This window comes from Thunnus maccoyii, chromosome 5, assembly GCF_910596095.1.
Source record: "Thunnus maccoyii chromosome 5, fThuMac1.1, whole genome shotgun sequence".
NCBI classification, from domain to species: domain Eukaryota; kingdom Metazoa; phylum Chordata; class Actinopteri; order Scombriformes; family Scombridae; genus Thunnus; species Thunnus maccoyii.
This window is the reverse complement of record NC_056537.1, coordinates 17,450,254-17,471,672: the sequence shown is the minus strand read 5'-3', so window position 1 is coordinate 17,471,672 and position 21,419 is coordinate 17,450,254. Positions and strand designations below refer to the sequence as shown.

The following is a 21,419-nucleotide window of genomic DNA, read 5'->3' as shown; positions in this document are numbered from 1 at the left end:
TTTAATGCATCAGGAGACTGATAAGATATTATCCTGACATTCACTGTAACTATTATAAGCTCCTAAATGAAAATAGTTCCATGTAGAATTCACACACCTACGTAATTTCAAGACAGTCGTTCTAGAGCAGGGCTGCCCACTTTGGGGCCCGCAAGCCACATTTGGCCCGCGCTCCCTTTGTTTTGGGCCACCATGGCATTTGACAAGCTCATGTTTATTCTCTTCTTATTTTGAAAGTGACGTAAAATCTTAATTTTTACCGTTTTACGGCAATGTACTTCACAGTGCTGTGAAGCTTCCCTATTAAATTATATAAGTCTTATCTATGAAGAATTACAGTATTCTCTGTCTTTCACCTCTGTTTTTCATTTTTAATATTTTGTTTCAATATAATTTTTACACAACAATAGAAGGGAGTGATAATCATAAAATATTGCTCATCTGAATCATAGAGGGTATTTTAATATTGTTATTTGTTAAGCAATGCTCACGTGCGGTGCATGTATCTTACGTCGCTGGCTTTGAGTCAGTTAGTCAAGATAGAGCGACCAAAACAGTGGCACACTGATAAAAGGGAAATTTAGAAAAATTGGCGAGATGACTATATTTTACAGAAATAAATTCAGCAGCAGCAGTTTATCTCATTTGCACACAGAGAGTGGCTGTTTTGAAGGAATATAATATCCGTCGTCAATACGAAATCAAACATTCCCTTGCTTTTTTCAAAGTACAGCAGCGTGGACCATAAGAAGACAGCAAGTGACCTGCTAGCTAAACTTAACTCTCAGCAGCGTACTTTGTTGCAGCCGTCATTAGCACAAGAGAATGCAACCCACGCAAGTTATCAGATGTCCACACTGATTACAAAGAGTGGACAAGCTTTTTCATGTGAAGACTTTGTGAAACAGTGCCTGACTGTGGCTGCTGAAACTGTGTACCCTAATCAGACACAGGCTCTCTCCCAAATCAGCTTGTCCTAGAACACCGTTATCCGCTGCATCAAGGACATGGTTCAAGACATCTGTGAGCAAATCAGAGATAAAGCAAGTGGATGTTCCACCTTTTCCAGCTTGTGACAAGAGCACTGATATATCCGATTCTGCACAGTTGTTGGTGTTTTTGCGTGGAGTCGGTGAACATTTTGAAGTCTTGCAGGAGCTGGCTAGTATCGAGACATTTTCAGGTACGACGAAAGGAGTGGATATTTTTTTGGCAGTGAATAAGAGTTCTGGAAAAGAACAATCTGAAGTGGGCGAATCTGACTGGCATTACAACTGATGGAGCCCCGGCAATGGGAGAGAAGAAATCTTGCTATGCTGGTGTCAGAGAAAGTCCATCAATGTGGGAGGAAAAGTTTTAAAATACCAGTGTATTTTACACCAAGAACAGCTGTGTGCCAAATCAGTCGGGCCTAAGAATGTGATGCATGATGTTGTCTCTATTGTCAATGATACATGTTCCAAGGCGCTTTCTCACCGTCAGTTCAAGGCTCTGCTGGATGAGATGGATGCACAGTATGGTGATGTGCTGTACCACCAGGAGATGAGATGGCTGAGCTGAGGGAAAGTCATTTTTTTGAGCTGCGTGATGAGAACAGGGTGTTTCAAGCAAGAAAGGAAGGTAACATTCAAGTGCCCACGGATAAGCGATGTATTGTCGACCTGGCTTTTCTGCTGGACGTCAAAGAGCTGCTCAATGTTTTGAATCTTCAGCTCCAAGGGAAGGACTAGATAATAAGCTAACTGTTTGATCACATCAGAGCCTTCAAGCAGAAACTACTACTGCTCAGCAGACGTCTCTCAGCAGGCGTACTTATAACATTCAAATGATCACAAAAAATAATATAACGTGAAGTAATTATTAAGTATAAATATTATTAATTGTACTTAGTATGCATCTAATTGTGGGGCCTTTTGTATTTTTGTTAATCAAGTTTTAAGTATTTTATTATCTATAATAAATTACCATAGTTTAATTTACTCCTGGCCAGTTTTCCCCCCTCAGCTTTTGCATGCTTATGTTTTTTATGCCCATAATTCTTACACTGTTCTTCTCTTTTTCTCGTCTCTACATTCAGGATATTTGGCCCATTTCCTCAGTCTAAGAGAGATAGGCTTGATGAAGAGAATGCACCCAAATATATATTCTCAACAATCTTGTGCTGTAGTTTGACAGACGCTTTGAAGAGACAATGCAACAGTCTTTGAGCTATTTGCTCAGCCCTTTGCTGTTAATGCGGAACACAGTCAGTGAGGTGCTTCAAATGGAACGAATTGAACTCCAGTCTGATTCACAACTAGGGATGTCAGTTTCAGTTAACTTTGCTCTCAATAGACCACCACCCATAAACTGGTAACTAACCAGTTAATTTTTAAGAAAAGTTGTGATGTAGCTTTCGTTTGCGTGAGCTGTCCAGCAGTCAGTGGTCAGAGCTAGCTTGTCTGCGCTGGTTAGTTTGACTTTTAGTTCATCCCTCTTCACCTCAAAGTGTTTCCAAGTCACAGTAGGTCTTGATGGCATAACATACTCAGGCTTGAGGTACCGAACTAGCTTTTTCAATCCCTCGCCTTCTACCACACTGATTGGCAGCATATCGGTCATTCGGCACACCAACTGGGTGATGGTGATGGTCTAACAACAAAGTAACACCTAAGTTGTTATTACAGATAGACCATGGGATTAGCATGCTAGGCTAACAGTCCGTCAGCTGTGTAACTTTATAATCTGCACCGTGAAGTCTTTTAGAGCACACAAACATTGTAAACACACCTGTCACCTGCCCAGTATGGTGCTGTTAAACTGGAGACACCACAGCTACACCTAACTTTTATGCAGTCATGGGCTACACACAGCACGGCGCGGCTATACTAATGTTGCACAATATAATATATAATAATGATGCTAGCCATGGTAACTAGCAGCTAACCACCATACAGGTTGGTAAAATGGATCCGTCACATCTCTTTGAATCTGTAAGTTGGTGCTCCTGTCAGTGTTGGAGCCTGAATGTGAGACGCTTCAGTCAGTAAATGTGTTTTTAAAACTTATTTCGGGGCTGTGCTCAATCTCAGTCCTGGAAAGTACCGAAATTTGGCACCAATTGAACTAATGTGAATAACGTGAAGTAACAAGTTCAGTACCCAACCCTAGTATGAAAAATAACCTTTAGACCAACATGCATAACAGTTTAAAAAATATTCTCGGCGGTTATGGTTAACTGTTAACATCTCTATTCACAACTCTAAAACAAATTCAGAGCTCTTCCCTTACTGGACTTCTACAGATGTGTTCCAGCAGACAGGTATGTGAAGATCTGCAAACACGCACAGGTAACACTGTCCCTCTTTGGAAGAACCTAACTTTGTGAGCAGGCTTTCAGTCTGATGAATCTAAACAAGTGTAAGCTGAGAAACTCACTGACTCTCACCACCATGACATTCTCACTCTGTCAGTAAGTCAGCTGGAGCCTAATGTTGAAAGACTTTTGAAAAACAAAGACAAGCTTCATGTCTCCCACCGATATTGCGAGTGATGAATGACTGTAAAAGGCACTGAAGAATGTTATACAAGGTCCATAATATGGGAGCATTTTGTGATGATGTGTGACTTAACATTGCTCAATGTAAACTTAATATCCAATAGGCTTACTGATTTGTTATTCAGTGTTGTCACTATGATGTTTAACTTTATATTTTTGTGAATTTTTCAAACTGAAGTCAAATTCCCACTCTTGATGACAAAGGTGGATAACACAGCTGTTTTCAACTTAATTTTCTAAAGCATCTTGAGCTGCATGCACTTTCTGTCAGAAAGGTGTCTTTCCTTTTAAATATGTTTATGCTCCCAAAAAGAAGCATTTATGTTTTTGACAATCATCTCTCCAAATGAATAAAGTTACTGTAAAGCAGAGTAGCGTTTTTATTATTTTGAAATTTTATTTTAGACTTAGAATGTTAATTTTCTATAAAATATAATACATTTTAATGTTATGTACTTTCACATAACATCAACATTTATTTTTGGCCCATGGCCCTCCGTCCACATTTAGTTTGTGGACCTTCATAGTAAATAATTTGGACACTTCTGTTCTGAATAACGGATTTAGAAAGTAGGCCCTACTCCCATAACACATTCATGAGCTGGAAATCACATGATATAAATAAAGAACTCTATAAAAAAGAAAAAGCTAAAAATTAAAAAAAAATATATACATATTATTTTGTGAGCTTTTGGAAAATAGTCCAACAACTTCTCCCATTATTTTTTCCACATTTTTTTCCACATTCCTGAAGTTTGACTCTGTTGACTCACTGTTTAAAGGGCACATAGAAACAAACAGTAGTCCTCAGTTTACTGAAGTTAAGCCAGACACTTAGTTGAATTATGCAGTGTGTGCAAACTTTAGTCCCATGCCAGGCCTAATAATACGCTGACCGGAGCATGCAGGGCTCAGCCAATACACCAGTTGAGGCCTCCATTTCTGTGCCTCACCCAGAAATCCTCTCAGGTCACTCCTCTCTGCAGGCCGCTAAACTTAGCTCAGCCCAGAAACAGACCAGATCAGAGGATGTCTGCCTTCTGCTGGGTCGCGTGGCTTTGCCTCAAAGTGCAAAGATATGTGACAACTGCTTACATTCTCAGGCAATACCATGGACAGCATCGAACCGCAACTACTATTTAAATCCCCACGAGTATGAGCAGTAGCCAAGACCTCTAGATGACAGGAAACAAGGAGAGAATACTGTGTCAGTGACTAAGGGTTGAGGAATTACATAATTATTAAAGACTGTTTTTTTTTTTTTTATTTTTAACCATAACATGGTTGACAAGGCACATGAATCTTCAAGAGCTAAGTTCACATCAGTCAGTGAGGGTGAAATTCTTCATTTCTCTACAGATGTGCGTATCAAATTTGGTCATGGTCAAATGGTCAAAGTTGAAGAGGCTGCAGAACAAAATTTTCTATAGTAATTTTACTCTTTTTTCATTTAATTTGGTGTCAATAAAACATAACTTTGTGTGTTTCACAATGTATTTCAATACCCATAAAATTGACGGTAATGGTTTTGGATCCTAGCCCAAACAAACAATCCCCCAGTTAGCCTAACTCTTGTCAACTCAGAATAATTTTCAGAGTAATAAGTTTCAGAGAGGCAATCGCTGTGGAATGAATAACTACAGAGGCTCCAATTACACAGGTCTGTCTGTCCGTGGTGGACAAGTCAAACCATGTGTGGACAACATCCTCTTATTATTGCCACCACCTTGAACAAGTCATTCTTGTTTTATCCCATGAGGAAATACAATATAATAACCTTCTAGGCTAGCTTGGATACCTGATCAATACTAAACAGACCAATTGCTACAAGAGGAAGTTGTCAAACACAGTTTCCAAGACTCATTTCTGGGTCATGCTGAGGCCAGAAGACAGTTTCAACAGTTTCAAAGTTTGCCAGCGCTAGCTCTCTGAGGTCAGCCCTAACCCACAAATGAATGGGCTTTTGCATGCTGTCTGACTGGTGTTTGACATTGATCCTGCCATTCTAATTAATAAAGAATCACGTAACCATCTGCAGGGAACTTTGAAGGTTGATGTGTGTTGAACAGAATTGATGACTCTGTAGTCGAGTGGACAGATTTTTTGGCACACGACACAGGATGGGAGGACATGTGCACTGCATAAACAATGTGCTGGAATATCAATGGTGTTAACCCGGTGTATCATCATCATCAATGTAGCATCAGTATCTGGCTCTGCCAAGCTCCAAGATCAATTTGTGTGCAGCAACAAATAGAACTGCCATGCAAAAGTGATTTCAGAAGGTGGAACTTGGTGGACAAATATTTTGAGATATTTGCAATTGTTCCTCTTTACAGACTCAATTCACTCTCTGTTTTGCATTAACATGACTGGAGGAGAAAAAGGACTTTGCTATAAGGAAATGCTCAGTGCTCAAGTACGTTTTAGAGCGATGTCTTTACCTCAGTTCAGCAACAGCGAGATTCAAAAGCTTATCTGTACTTGATGAATGTCAGTAAATCAAGTAAGCAAGCTTTATTTATATAGTGAACAGTTCTTCATGATCACAATGTCTACATGCTATATGAACATTTATTCTTCCAGAACTGATTTCCAAAGTGTTAGATTTACAATTCCTGTCAGCTGTAAAGTGCACTGCGTGAACTTGCCAAGGGCATTAACATTGCCATGACGACCGGCACTCTGTATACCCAGGTCTAAGTCAGGAAGCCCTACATTATGGCTTAAGAGAGCAAACACTGTTTTTAGTTCTTAACTGAGTGACCAATTAATCACAATTACTGACTCAGCAGAAATAAGACGCACCTGAATCCCAGATTAAACAAAAACAATGTCAGGTCTGTTCAGCCATGCTAACATACTGTTCTATTCACTGATGTGTGGCTACAGGAAATAGACAGAGAAGGGAAATGCTGTACCTTTTCCTTCGCATTTATACCTAGACTGAGCTGCAAAAAGCACTGCATGGCCTTAGTCTGACCTCTCAGTGCTTTTTAAAATAGAAGTACTCTCTCTCAGACAAAACATTTGCGACAAATGGGGCAGTTCATAGTCCTGGAACACAGCTGAGAGGTTACAGAGAGGAAAAGCAAGCTCGTTAGCATCCAGTAGAAAAACACAGAAATACATTAGCAACAGTATCACTAAGAGAAGACACAAGTTAAAGGATAAGGCTGGCATTTTTCTATACTTTTCTTATTGTCAACAAACAACCGTCAAACAAACTACCACAACCATTGCCTTCGGGGTGAAGGAACATGTCACCCACTACAACAGTGTGGTTCACTGACACGTTTTTGACAACAACGGAGGTGTACGACACAGAGGGTTACTATATATCAAATAAGTAGCTGTAGTCATGTCATCACATATAAGTCATGTCATGCCTGCAAGACATCTTGGGTGCAAGCATGTACAATACAAACTGTAACATATCAAGCTAGAAATAGCCCAGTGCCTAGGAGATTGAAAACAGCTCATCAGATGAACGCTACAGTATTTGACACAGAGACAGAGAAAGACCTGGTGCATGCTGTGATCTAGCCTGGTCAGTGTAGTTTCTGACCATCTGTTGCAGAGGGCCCTTGTGATATTAGCACCTCCTATGTATATTGCCTCTGGTGTTGCTAAAATCACCCTATGATGAATCCTTTGAATATATATATTTTGACAACACAGGACTCAACCTGCTAGGATTAGTTCTGACGTCTGTCAACAGCCTGCAGAGATGATTTCAGGGGGTTCCTTTTTTTAAATAATTTTAGCACCTCTCACACTCAGTCCTACAGGCCCACAGATGTTGCCACGCTATAGCGCAATTACAGATCCATGCACGCACACTTACCCCTATTCATAAACCAGTTCTCCTTTCTCAAGGTTAAAAATAATCCATGTCTATAAGTGGTGGAACCTAACCAAATATTACTTATACCTTTCAATGTAACACAGTCCAACACACCACAAACTACATTGTCCATCCAGTTGACTCAACACCTCTATCACACAATACCTGATCATTATAGGCGTCACAAAGATAAGATCAGGATTTTAAGAATTGTATGCATTAAAACTAGGGCTCATTATGATTGGTTTTACTTTTCAAAAAACACATTTTTTCAGTATTCATTTTGAATATTAAAAATTTGGAAAATCAATTTAAAAAACTAAAGCCTTGATTTTATTTCAAAGAGTATGCAATGGTAGAAAACCTCCATCAATCTGGATATACTGTAAGTAACACATTCATTGTACGTGTGGAGGAAGTATTCTAGTTTCAGTCTGATCCACTATCCAATTCTGAACCCTGTCCATGGTGAATCAGCCTATCATTGTTTCCCTAAAATGGGTACAAAGTCACTGCAAAGACTCAAAGACTGGAAACAATTCTGCAACATACAGTATTTCTAATATTACATCATAAATGGGAGTACTATATTGCCATGTCCACACATTGTTACGTGCCCCATCTCGCTAATTTGTTTTGTAATCTCAGGTACAACTTGACAACTTGTCATGTGAGAAGATGGTGAAGTATGAGTTACTGGCAAAGCTTTGATGATACCACATCTATCACTGAAGTGTCAGTCAAGCTGAAAAACCTCCACAAAGTGCATTCACTGTACTACAAAAGGCCATGCACAGATCCAGCTGCATGATATGATAGGGGTTATAATGACAACTCTGTTGCCTTTAAAAGAAAAGCTGAGACAGCCATAAAGCCAAATCTGCTTCTTGCAGCTTCAACAGCTACGGGTATGGTCTGTTTTCTTTGAGTCCATAAATAAAGAACAGGTGTTTGAGCATTTTTGTTCCTGGGTATAACATTGGAACAATAATAACTATGATAAAATCAAAGTAACCACATAAGGAAGCTTCCAAACAAATTTCAAACTTTTAGGATCATCCATGACACGATGTAAATAATACAAAATATTTACAGCACAGCATAGAAGAATCCTACTTCAAAGCTAAAATGTTTATGAAACTATCATTCCACAACTTAACCAAGAAGATATGAATGAAAACATCTTCGTCTTTAGAAATATCATCACTGAATTATATATACTGCAAGGTAACCTGTAATTACAATTTAAAGAAAGCTCAGCTTTTCAGTTGAGTAGCCTAATTAAAGATCCAATGTGTAGGATTTAGTGGCATCTAGCAGAGATGCTGCAGATTGCAACCAATTGAATAGCCCTCCCCTCCCCCTCCACTTCCAAGCATGTAGGAGAATCTATGGTGACCACGACACTCGCAAAAAAAGCGAGTGGCCCTCTCTGGAGCCAGTGTTTGGTTTGTCCATTCTGGGCTACTGTAGAAACATGGCGGTGCAACATGATGGCCTCCGTGGAAGATATAAATATGTAGATATAAAGGGCTCATTCTAAGGTAACGAAAACACAACGATTCTTATTTTCAAGGGATTATACACTAATTAAAACATACTTAAGAATATTATATTCTATTTCTACCAAGTCCATTCCACTAGATGCAGACTGCACCTTTAAATTGAATGTTATGGACATTTAAAAGACATTTAACCTACTACTTGACTCATCTAAAGATAGAGTAAAAGAGAGACAGAGCGCAAGAGAGAGCAAGTGCAGAGAGAATTGAAAGTGAAACGGAACTTCATCTGGTAATTATGTAATGTGGTTTTGATTTTTGTAGTCCTGTATAATTTAATGATTAACCAGTAATGTGTAAGGAACTGCTGTCACAAGACTCGCGACCTTGTGAACAGTCATGTCATGGTTTAACTTGTGGCAGCAGTCTCATATGATGTGTCACACACAGGTGGAACAAATGTTCAGAGGACCTGTGTCAAAACTCAAATATCAAAGTACTTAACACTGTGTGTTGCTGTGTAACTTGTATTCAATCAAATGGCCCTTTCTTCTTGTGTCCTTAGGCTACTATAGAAAGTCAAAAGACTGATCTGATATTTCCCTGAGAAAACAAAATATCATCCTTGTGTCTTAATTTCATTACACTTTTTCTACCATAGCAAGGGGCCATAACAACTAAAAATACTGGATGAATAACAATGACTACAAAAAGAAAACAGGGATTTTACGAAGGATTTACACATGACAAAAACTGAAACTGATATGTTCTGGAGTAACTGAATAGCTTATCAAAGACAAGAATTAGGCCTGCAGCACAACATCACACATAGCACCTAAGCCTATTGACTATCTGTAGCCTGAAGGGGCCTTGTGAAGGAGTTTCAGTCAGAATCAGAGTACAAAGTACAACCAAAGTACAAGACACTTGGAGATATTTGCCTTTAGTCTCTGGTTGTGGATTTTGGATACAACACATATCCACTTACAGGGCTGTATTCAGATCAAACAAAATAGTTTCTGTTTGACCAGATTTCAGGCACACTCAAACTGGCCAAAGAAAAGGGAGTAGAAATATGTCCTGATACAGGTTAAGTGCTTGCCTTGTACAAATGTTGAGCCCAAAAAATTTCAACCACATCTTTGAAGTTCCCAGACCTGCCTGTCTTTTTGTGGTCCATTAAGTAACACAAAGTGTAACCAACACTGCCCTTGACATGTAAATCAAAATGAGAAGATTTAAAAGCAGGGATGTAAAGGAAATAAGAATAAACCACAAAATCCGGCTGTTCTTCCCCTTAAAATTTCCTGGGTACTGTGTGCCTGTCACTGTTGGCCAGATCTTGCGATTTCTAAACTGTTCATGTTTAAATGTAAAAAATGTTAAATAAGTTATATAAAAGCAGTTTTAGTTATCAGCCCATGCTCATGTGAGCAGTCATCACTGATGACTTATCTCTCATCTGGCTGCTACCTTTATGTTTGCATTTCTGGTTTGTCCAGAGCCAGGTTGTCAATCAGATGAGCAGTTGCTGCATCTGAAGAAAACCACCTCCGCTGCTTCAAATCAAGAGTCCTATAAATCTGTGTTTAAATAGCTTATTTAAATAGTGTACACATGACAGCATTTCAGAAAACAAATCAACAATATGAAAAACATATTTCCAATAACATGACATTTCAGAAAACATGGTATTTACGAAAATACGTTATCAAAGGATGCTGCACTGATGTTACAATGTTTAAGAAAATGTGTTGCCCTAACTCTTTATTAATTGTAAACAATTTTATTTACCATAGTGGGTTTTCTCCTTAATTCATGTTGGTGTCAATGTCCTGGAGTCTGTGTGAGCCATGTGATGCACCTGGCTGACCACAGACTCAATATGAAGCCACTACAACCAAACTCCCTCTCATTATTTTGGGGGATTTTAACAAGACTGGCTAGTTAATTAGATCACGAATGTACTGCTAAAACTGCTCTGGTGCTCCAGGATGGCACCCCTTCATTTCAATAAAAGTTGCTCTCCAGGCAGATATGCCAAAAGTGTTCTTCAGGTTCCTGCATTTTTGGACCCATATCATACTCACCATAGTGTCTTTCTCTGGCAGAGACAGCCGACTGCCCACACACAAGTGGCATGAAACAGTCGTAATGAATTGCTCTTGTTGGCTTTCAATGTGTGATGCTTAGTAAATGTTATAATTTGCCTTATAGCCATCTTTTGCAATGACTGTCATCACAAACAGGCTGAGTAATTGCAACTGTTGCTACTATAGCTGCACAGCCTGCAACACTGTTCTTCGTGGGTTGAACTACAGTAGATAACTCAACAGACAGACAAATACCTAAAGAACACCTGCAGAACACACGGTATGAATTTGAACTGAATCAATTACTCCTTGACCTGTACAGACAAGGCATTTCTTATTGTCTGTGTTGTCATTTGAGAGTTTCAAAATATTGTGAATGATTTCAATATGCGGATAAGATAGAAAAAGCATTAATAGAATTATCATTTTTTCAACATTTCATTGTGAAAAGATAGCTACAAGATTTGTTTAATGTTGTCAGCCAAAGTCTTAATTTTAAGTCTATGATTTATTATTTATTCTTTTCAAGTCATGGTCTGATTAGCAAATAGGCTAATCTGGAACAGATTAGTGTGATCCAGTTTGGAATTATCCATAAAGCTATTCTATACTATCTTAGGAAATAAATACGTAAAATCAAGGACTCACGACCACCCTTGGAGTATGGATTAGTGAGTGCATATAATTGATAGGATCAGACTCACACACATGCACACACATACACACACCCCTATATCAAAGAGCCCTTCTTGAGGCTTTGCATAGCAAACAGGTGCTAGATTAAATCGGAAGGGTACAGACAAAAGCTCAGTGTCTGTTACTTGGCCGGTCACCACAAAAATCAAGTCGAAGCCTGAAATGATAAATCTAGCCTCATGTTTAAAAGCAAAGAGAGTTAAAAGACATGAGTGAATGCCAAATACAAACAAATAAATCAAATCTACTGTCAAGGACCAAGAAAGTAATGTACTGTAATAAAGGTGATTTCCGATGCTTGATCAACTTCAGCTCAGATAAAGAGCATGACCTAACAAATCAATTAAAGAAGTAAATCAATCAGGACAACATCACAGTCAATTTGAAATAGTGAGATTTAAAATTGAGATTGTGACATAAAAGGTGATTTAAAAAAAAGCAATACAATATTCACAGTGTAAAGTTTACATGATGTGACTGGTGCCATTATATGCTTTACCAGCAAATCCCATGAAAAGACCAAAACCAACAACGTGTTAGTACATTTCTAAATACTTTCCGACTTTGCTACCCTGTCTGTGGCACTCAGATCCAAGCCCATTCATTCCAACTACAGATGTTAATCTTTTAAAATAGGCCACAAATGTATTGTTTCAATTTTTAAAAAGCCTCAGGAATTTCCTAAAACAGCTGGGCACTGTAGTTTTTAGCAAACAACAGGAGTAAATGGTACATTTATTGAGGACTATTTTCAGCTGCTCTATGAGTATTTACAGCAGCAGGATGGTTGATTGATTCAAAATAAAACTATAGTGCCAGTGTTCATGGTAATGAAGGAAAATGTCATCCAGTTTGCACAGTGTGGCTCATTTATGTGTTTTTGGACAATAATTGAGGTCTTCTGCCCTGAGGAATAAGTTACATCAGGCTTTGGCTTCACAGGTAATATCTGTTGGTCAGTTCAGTGTTGTTTTTGGTCTATTCATGGGATTTGTCGGGAGTAAGAAAAATACAGAATATTGCCAGCCTTATCCTTTGGTCAAATTTAATTAAATCAAAAAATCTGAATTTGTGAGACCTAAAAGCTGTGACATGTAAGCTAAGCAAGGAGGTGCTCCCACACTGTGTCATTTTCTTGAATACTGCAAAATCCAACTGACATGTACTGTAACCACCACTGTAACATACAGTGTAAGTAATGAACCAAGCTCAAACCCAGTTGGGTATTTATAGCACCAACAGTCAGCCAGTTTTTCCCCCCTAAAACTGTCCATCATTCTGCTGGCTGAAACAATGGTCCATCCAACCGAGTCAACAGGGAGACAACACAGCAATAGACTATTTTCACAGAATACAATCATGTATTACTCACATTGCTCATTGCATTATAACACAAGGTTAGACAAGAAGCATTGTAACATCATCCAGTTTTGGACTTCATGGTGTTGTTATAACTACCTCCTCAGTGTTTACGTAGGACTATATCCACTGTATCTGAGTGATTATTGTTTTGTTAAATCTTAATTTTGCACCTCCTTACTAAAATGCAAGACTAGCATTTTCAGATTTATCCACTCTAAATATTGTTTGAAAAAATGCAGATAGATGAAAGGCCAAAACAGTGAGGAAAACGTGCATTTTCAAACTTAGTGTGGACATGGCCTAACTCCGCTTGTATTGACAACTTATTTTCCAGCAGGTGGGTTTATTAGCTCATTGCCCCCATGTGTGTAGTTCAAAAAAAGTCCCTGACACTATGATCGTAAATATTGCATTAAGCTTTAAGGCATTAGCTCCTCTGAGAACAAAAGAATTAAATCAACAACAAAGTCCCGGCCAGGACAGGTCTGCACCTGTACAGCTGGGTGCTTGAGGCCATGACATCATGCAGGGTAATACAATCCCCTGACAGCCCTGTTGTGAGCACTACCAGCCTAAAGGGGCATGGTCCACACCAGCCTTACTCTCTTACAAAAACAGCTCTGCAGCTTGTAAGTATTTCATCTTTTTCTTCTCCTTAATGATACATTTTCAAGCAGTAGCACAAAATGTTGGCTGTTTTCATTTGTCCAATAGTTTTCTGTCAAAGTTAGTGTTACACTTTCATGCAGCGCTGCATCTTGAGAGCAGAGAGACCAATGAATTTTCTACTTTTCTCCGGCCTCATCTGTTCAATGTCAATCTCAGTAGTGTCTCATGTATACCAAAGCCTCCCTAAACACATCAATCATGAAAAGCACACAGAGGTTATCTATGCCTCTCTGAATTTGTAGATGCAGCTAACGAAAATTTGAATTCTTCACCCCTGTTGTCTGGACTAAATGATTAAAACGTTTCAAGGCTGAAGTCAAGAAATGAGAGAGAGTAACAGATTACCTGAAATATGATTGGAGTACTGAATACTAACACACAAAAACACTTTAAATCATTTAGAGGAAAAAAAAACACTTATTGGGCTGCTCAAACAGGCCCGAATGACATTAAATTTGTATTTTTATAATGAGATTAGACACTAATATGTACTGTGAAACATTACAAATAAAGACAGCAAAATCATTCAAACAATCATCCACTTTCAAATGTAACATCCACATCCTGCTTTTGCCTGGTGTTATTAATGAGTGACATAAATGCAACCTTTAGCAACATCTGAACAATAAAAAAAAAAAGAATCAAATTTTGATCAATACTGTGTCAGAGAGGAACTGATTCCCCTCTAAGGAAATTACTGAGGCCATAGTTTGTGTTAGATGGGATTGCATTATTTTAAAGTAATGTATGTCTTATATTTTATCCCCAGGGGGACACGATTATTGGAAAAATTACCACAGACCTTAAACATTGCCTGTGTGATCAAATCTTTAACTACAATTTAAAAATCAGGCCTCAGAAAGGTAGTATTCATCGCACAGCTATTGAATTAGATTACATTGAATTGTTCGGCTGTTGCTTTTATTCTGTCCACCCCTGCAAGATGCAGTCTTACCATCTTATGCTGCACCCACACCTCAAAGTAGACTGCAGTGAGTTACGCCATATGATGATGGATTGGGTTCCCCCTAGTGGCCTCCTGAACACACATCTGACGGCAACTTGGATGTTTTCTTTCAGACATAGATGGTCCCAGTGAGTGGCTGTGCTGCTTTTCTCTGCTTCATGTCATTGTAAATTAAATAAAGGCTAGCAGGATTCTGCATCTGTTTGCCAAAAAAAAAAAAAGCACACTGCCCATTTCTTTGGGCTCTGGGAACTGCTGAGGGGCATTTCTCAGTACTGTTAAAAATAACTTAATCAATTACTCAAAAAAATCAATAGATTAATTAATAATGGAAAAAATATGGCCGTTTTTTGATTCCATCTCAATATATCAATTCTCAACTGTTGTGTAATTAAAAGGTCTATGAGGCTGTTAAAGTTAATTACATACCAAATCTGATGTATTAGTTTGTAGTAATAAGACCAACTGACTGCACCACTTACCATCATTTAATTAGCTTATTAAGATAAAAGTAGGAAGGAGGGCATGCAGCTAAACTGTAACACTCACACACACATTGGAGCTTAGAGGGTGTATGAAATCCTCAATGCCCTCAATACTGTCTTGCAGATGAGCAGTACAACCATATTACTACTGTCCCGAAACACAGAAAGACAAGTGTGCAATCATTAGCTAACAGTCTTTGAACAAAGTGACACTGGCTTGGTGAGTTCAGTAAACACAGCAAGGTTGGCGCAGAAACAGGCGTTACAGGGGTACAGCATTTGCTCACCACCACAAAGACCAGGCGGGTGCAATTTCAAGCAGCCGTGACTCCAGCTTGGATGTGCGTTCCAACAAACACATTTGGCTGTGAAAAGAAGCAGCTGGCATGTGTAGAGGAGGAGATATGTGGCAAGTGTTAAGGTGTGCTCAGAAAGAACACAAAGCTAATTTTAGAAGCGATACAATGGGGGTCATTCCATACCAACTCACCTAGGACCTCCCAGTTGTGATGATGTCATGGAGTTTCTTGAAAAAAAATCATGTGAAAACTTCTGTTTAATTCATGGGACCTTGCAAAATCCTATAGCTCTACTCCAAATACTTTTTTACATTTTTGCGATTCTGTTCTGTGTATTCTAAGCCTCACCAATTGCTTATTTTTCACTGGATTGGCTTGAAATTTGTACTGAACATCCAAGAAACCCTAAGCAGTGTTTCCCCTATAATTGTACAGGCCTGGTGGGCCATATTTTTAATGCCAAAAATAATATCCATTCATTCAGAAATCAATAGCATAGTGGGGGCTCTTTGCAGTGCTGTTCCAAAACGTGACTTAACCTCTGTGTCACTGCCTGGGAAACTCCTGGTAGCATAGCTCCTTTTAAGGAATAGGGCAGCGCGTAATGTGTGTGCGTAGCGAGTGAGTGGTTGAGAGAGAGAGAGAGAGAGAGAGAGAGTGAGCAGCAGAAAAGTGACGGTGAATGTGAGCAGAGCAGAGAAAAAGGTTAGCAGTAAGTTTGTAAGTAAGCAGGCTACAGTGTTTCAGTTAATAAATGCTGCAGCTTCTCAACACCAAGAAAATTCTCATCTGTTGTTTCTCCAACTGCTGGAAAAGTGAAGGGGGTTAGCGAAAAAATGTTAGCAACAATGAGTTAGCCTAACTTGATGACGCTAAATAAAGTAACAGAGAACAGAGAAATCTGTGGCTGCTGAGTCTCCTGAGTTTTGCTCAGGGGAAACACTGGTGAGGATAATTTGCAACATGTATTCATATAAATAGTTGTGGCTGGATGTTTTACAGTAATCAAATTAACAAAAATAAATCATTTTTACCCTAACGAAGAATCTTTAACTTTCAAAAATATCTCCACTAGTTTTCACTTTCTTGCAACCAAATTGATTCTGTGTAGTATTAATATAGTTCTATCACATAGAAGTTATTTGGTCCTGCATAAAAAATTTAGTGCCACAGATCTTGCTAAATAGCTGAGCTGAAAAACACACTTCTTAAGATATTTTGACTGTATATTTTCCCAGGAAGGATTATTTTAATTTCCTTGAAACTAAAAGTAAAAAGCTGAAAAACTAAAACTCGGAGCTGAATAACATACTTCTTAAGATAATTTGATTGTATATTTTCCCAAGAAGGATTATTTTAATTTCCTTGAAACATTTTTTTTATGGGAAAGTGTTAATATTCATTGCAGATAAATTACAGATGTTGTATTACTTCATCATTTAATAATTTTCTGTACAAGAGCATTTCTTGCATTTTAAGAGGAGAAACATGAAATTGTGATGGTCCAGTTTTCCTTTATCACTCTTAGACAGGCAGTATTGTCTTCCATTTCTTGTAGGTGGGGGGATCAGTGATGCACATCACTTCCTGCAGGGGTACCCAACCTGTGTCCTGTCTTGCCGGCCAGTGGAAGGATTCGCTGGCCCATATGGATGCAAGAAATTGACCAGGATTTCTTCATCATCATCATCATCATCATCAGATGTTTCCATGACAGATCCAAGCCACCACTTCCCATCATATGTACAAGCATGTTTTCCTGGACCACACTGGTGTACATCAGAAATCCTCAACTCAGCTGCTGATGCTAAAGTTGATGTTTTCAATACCTAAGCTGTAAAAGAAGGGTCATCTCCAGATATCCTTATGACTTGCAGAGTTTTCTCAGCAGTTGGAATGTACTAACAGTGGTGTCTGTGGGTGCCACTGACTGTTTCTGCACTGAGATATGTGGATTTCAGTTGATCATCGTGCTGAAGTACATCCTCACTTGAAACAAAGAAGAACTTCACATTTTGTATGCGGCTACATCCCCAATCAAACAGCCTGGAGACTAGCTTTTGCTGCTTCTCGTTTTATGGTACCCCCATTGCCATCACAGACATTCTTGCCGTGGCTGGTGGCAAAGAAGTGCCACTCATCTGTGAAGCCAAAGTCCTACTGGTGATGGTGACTGGTGTACAAGATTACTGAAATTCTTAAAATTTTTGAATTGTTATGCAGCATCATCTGAAAAGTAGTACACTTTAGAAAAATTTGGATATATTTCTTGCAAGTACAAAAGAGCTTCCCATTAAAAATGATGCACTGATGTAGTAGAAAGTTGTAAGTAGTTGCTGATTATACACACTGATGATGTGACAGGTATCACCATTGTCGGCTTTAGAATGAATTCTAAGTTCTTTATCACACACAGGGGACAGTACGTCTGTCCAGGCTTGATAGACCTTCCTGAGCATGTTGTAAGCTCCCTTGCTTTTTCTGTATGTATGATCCTCAATGAGCTACTCCGTTTGCTGTTGAAATGCAAGTTGAAGGGATCACGACACTGTTTCTGAAGAAAGCTACATTTCACTAAAAGGTGATGCAAACAAACTGTGGCATCATCTATCAAGTCAGAACATCCATTTCTCAACTTCAATAGTTCCTTGTCTGTTTACAAACTCAGCCAAACTTGAAAGATCAACTTTTCCATTAGTGTAGGCTGTCTTGTGACAGTTGACTTCTTCTTCTAGGCTTTCTCTAATAGAGCAGGGCTCCATGATCTAACTATCGCATCAAACTATTTAATGATGAAATGAATTATGATTGCATTCTTTTATATATTTCAGGGTATGTTGCAATCCATTTGGCAATAATCCACCCAAACCTAATTCCGGTGGGATTAGCCCAGACTTGCTTTCTTGTTTTCTAATGCTACTAGTTGATGATGTCAGAAATTATAATATATAATAATTCAGAAAAGTTTAAAAATGTGAATAGATTAATATTTGTCCAGACACACGAAACAAGATGACATCTAGTATACAACAAACCAAGTCATTACAAGCTGTAACTTGCAAATTTCCTGAACCCAATGAAAAACAGACTCAACGCGTATCACACAGAATGTAATATTACAGCCAGTGAAAAGTACGAAAAATTAGCTATTTTCAAAAAATTATTAAATGATGAAGGAATAATATAACATCTTTAAATTTTTTATTTATCTGCAATTAATGGTAATCCAAAAAATTGGATTATTCAGCTCTGAAGCTATATTTAGCAAGATCTGTGGCACTAATTTTTTTATGCAGGAACAAATAACTTCTATGTGATAGAACTATATTAATACTACACAGAATCAAAACTTGGTCACAAGAAAGTAAAAACTAGTGGAGATATTAATTTCTGAAAATCAAACATTCTTTGTTCGGGTAAAAAATTATTTAGGTTTTTTATTAATTTGATTACTGTAAAACATTCAGCAACAACTATTTACATGAATACTCATTGCAAATTATCTTTAAGGTTTCTTGGATGTTCAGTGCAAATTTAACCCAATCCAGTGAAAAATAAGCAATCGGTGAGGCTTAAAATACACATACAAAGAATTGCAAAAATGATGACATTTAGCTCCGAGGGCTGAACTTCAAAAATTCATAACTAAAAAAGTATATGGAGTAGAGCTATATGTTTTAGCAAGGTCCCATGAATTTAATAGAAGTTTCTAACATTAATTCTTTTGAGAAAATCCATGACATGAACTGGGAAAAGTTCTGAATTCTGGGTGTGTTGGCACAGAATGACCCAATTGCCTTCAAGGTGCAAATCATGGCAAAAACACATCTACTTGAGTTGAAAATATTATATCTTGAGAGAAAGTTTTGCATTTATTACAGGCTGTACGGCTCCACATCTTGAATGAGCAGCTATATTAAATGGCAGTGTGCTATCAGGCTAGCTTAGGGATGAAACGATTACCAGTTTCACAATAAGCCATGGTAAAATTCCCAACAGTATTACCGTTTTCAAATTTTAATTATCATTAAAACCATGTTTGATTACCGCGCTTTGAAAAACACATGGTGAATACTGTCAAGCATCGACCAAAGTTAGCAACAGTCTCTGAGACGTAGGCGCAGCATGCAACTTGAGTTTGTTTTGTGTCAATGAAAACATTGCAAAAGGCATTGACAGTGCTCTGGAGTTTTTTCAGCCTTTGCCCTTAGTGGAAGCTGCGGGTTTATGGACGTGCAAGCGGTTCCATTCATACTTTTTTTGGACGTCCAAGGACACAGACATGTTTCGCCTGCTAGTAAATAGGGTTGCAGCATGATAACTTTACAGAGTTGCAAAATCCAGTCTGTTATTATTACAAACCACTGTGTTTTTCTGATCATCCTTTAAAAGCAATAATCTGTTCCAACCGGACTTGCTGTCATTGTCTCACCAGCACTTAACAAAACACCCACACCAACACAGCCCCATGTATTGTTTTACACAGGACTGTTTTCAGTCTGAATGCAGCTGAGAAATTCCTGTGTGTTGCGACAGCTTAATGAGAATAGGAATACAATAGGACACAGTAGACGAGACAGGCATTCCTGTTTGCTGCAGTGCAAAGTGCAGTTACCTCATGTTAATGCACATTGGATATGGTTTTCAGATGTTCACATGAGGTATTGGCTATGTTATTATTTTCATGTTTATGCAAACAAAAAGTGCATAGTTCTGCTAATTTTATTTGTGGTTTTCAATATAAAACTTATTATTTCAGTATGTGCATCAGTGCTTTTTGAACATTTTCAGCACATTTTGACAAAACCGCGATAATACTGATAACCGTGATAATTTTGCTCACTATGGTCGTGATATGAAATTTTCATACCATTTCATCTCTTGGCTAGCTCAGTAGTAAACTGCTTAGGGTTGGCATATGAGGAACAGCAAAGGAAAGTCATTTCACTGGGAAAATACTGCCAGATCATTTTAACATAAATTGTGAAAAATAGTCTTTTCCAGGGAAATGATATTGTGATGGAGATGGAGTTATCATTTCAAAACCCTTTTGATGCCTTTTTGAACAAAACTGCAAGATTTGACCTGAAGCAAAAACTTCCATAAGTGGAAAAGTGGACCTTTAGGAATAGGCCATTTTATACAGCAGATATTTTGACTTGTCATTGTAGTTTAAGTGCAGGTGTTACTAATAACATTGATGATGTATAAGTTCTATTCAAGTGTCCCAGTAAGTCATGACAGTGTGACAGAGAGCCAGCATACAGGATACCAGGACCTTGAAACTGAAGCAGTGAAATGGGATTCATCCACCATTTATTTTATTATTTACGCCTGGGCTTTTCCTTCTGTGACATGTCAAAATGTCTTCTGTTAAGTAGGCCTATATAACTAAAATTCACAGGATTACGTATTGGCGCCAATTTTCCTTAATAGTACTGGAGTACTGGAAGGGTTCAGGCCTGGAAATAAATTGAAATAGTAAAAATAGGTAGAACCCCCCCGCAAAAACAAAAAAAAGCATATCTCTCTATTTCTCAATAATATGGCATCCAATCACTTACCAGCAGGAGACAGAGGATAACTGATTCAAGTATCTATTCACCTGACCTAACCTTGACAAAGATACAGTAACTTAATGGTATGGAAAATGTAACATTGCTATCGTTAAACACAGTGGTGGAAAGTAACTAATACATTTACTCAAGTACTGTACTTAAGTACAATTTTTGGGATACTTGTATTTTACTTGAGTATTTCCCTTTTATGTATTTGAGTATTTTTAGGCCATTTTATACATCCACTCCACTACTGTGCTTTCAACTCCACTACATTTATTTGACAGCTTTAGTTACTTTTCAGATGAAGAGGCTTTTAAAATACAACACATTGTTAAACCTGAAATCAGTGGCTTCCAATCTTTTTGGCTTTTGAAGTCTTACAAAAAGCAGTGTGTAGTCG

General features: G+C 38.2%; 1 protein-coding gene across 4 annotated transcripts in view; it reads right to left on the bottom strand.

Annotated features, from left to right (window-relative positions):
- The window catches only part of sema4ba (sema domain, immunoglobulin domain (Ig), transmembrane domain (TM) and short cytoplasmic domain, (semaphorin) 4Ba), an 83,406-nt gene that overhangs the window by 60,539 nt on the left and 1,448 nt on the right, over window positions 1–21,419 (bottom strand). The window lies entirely within an intron of this gene.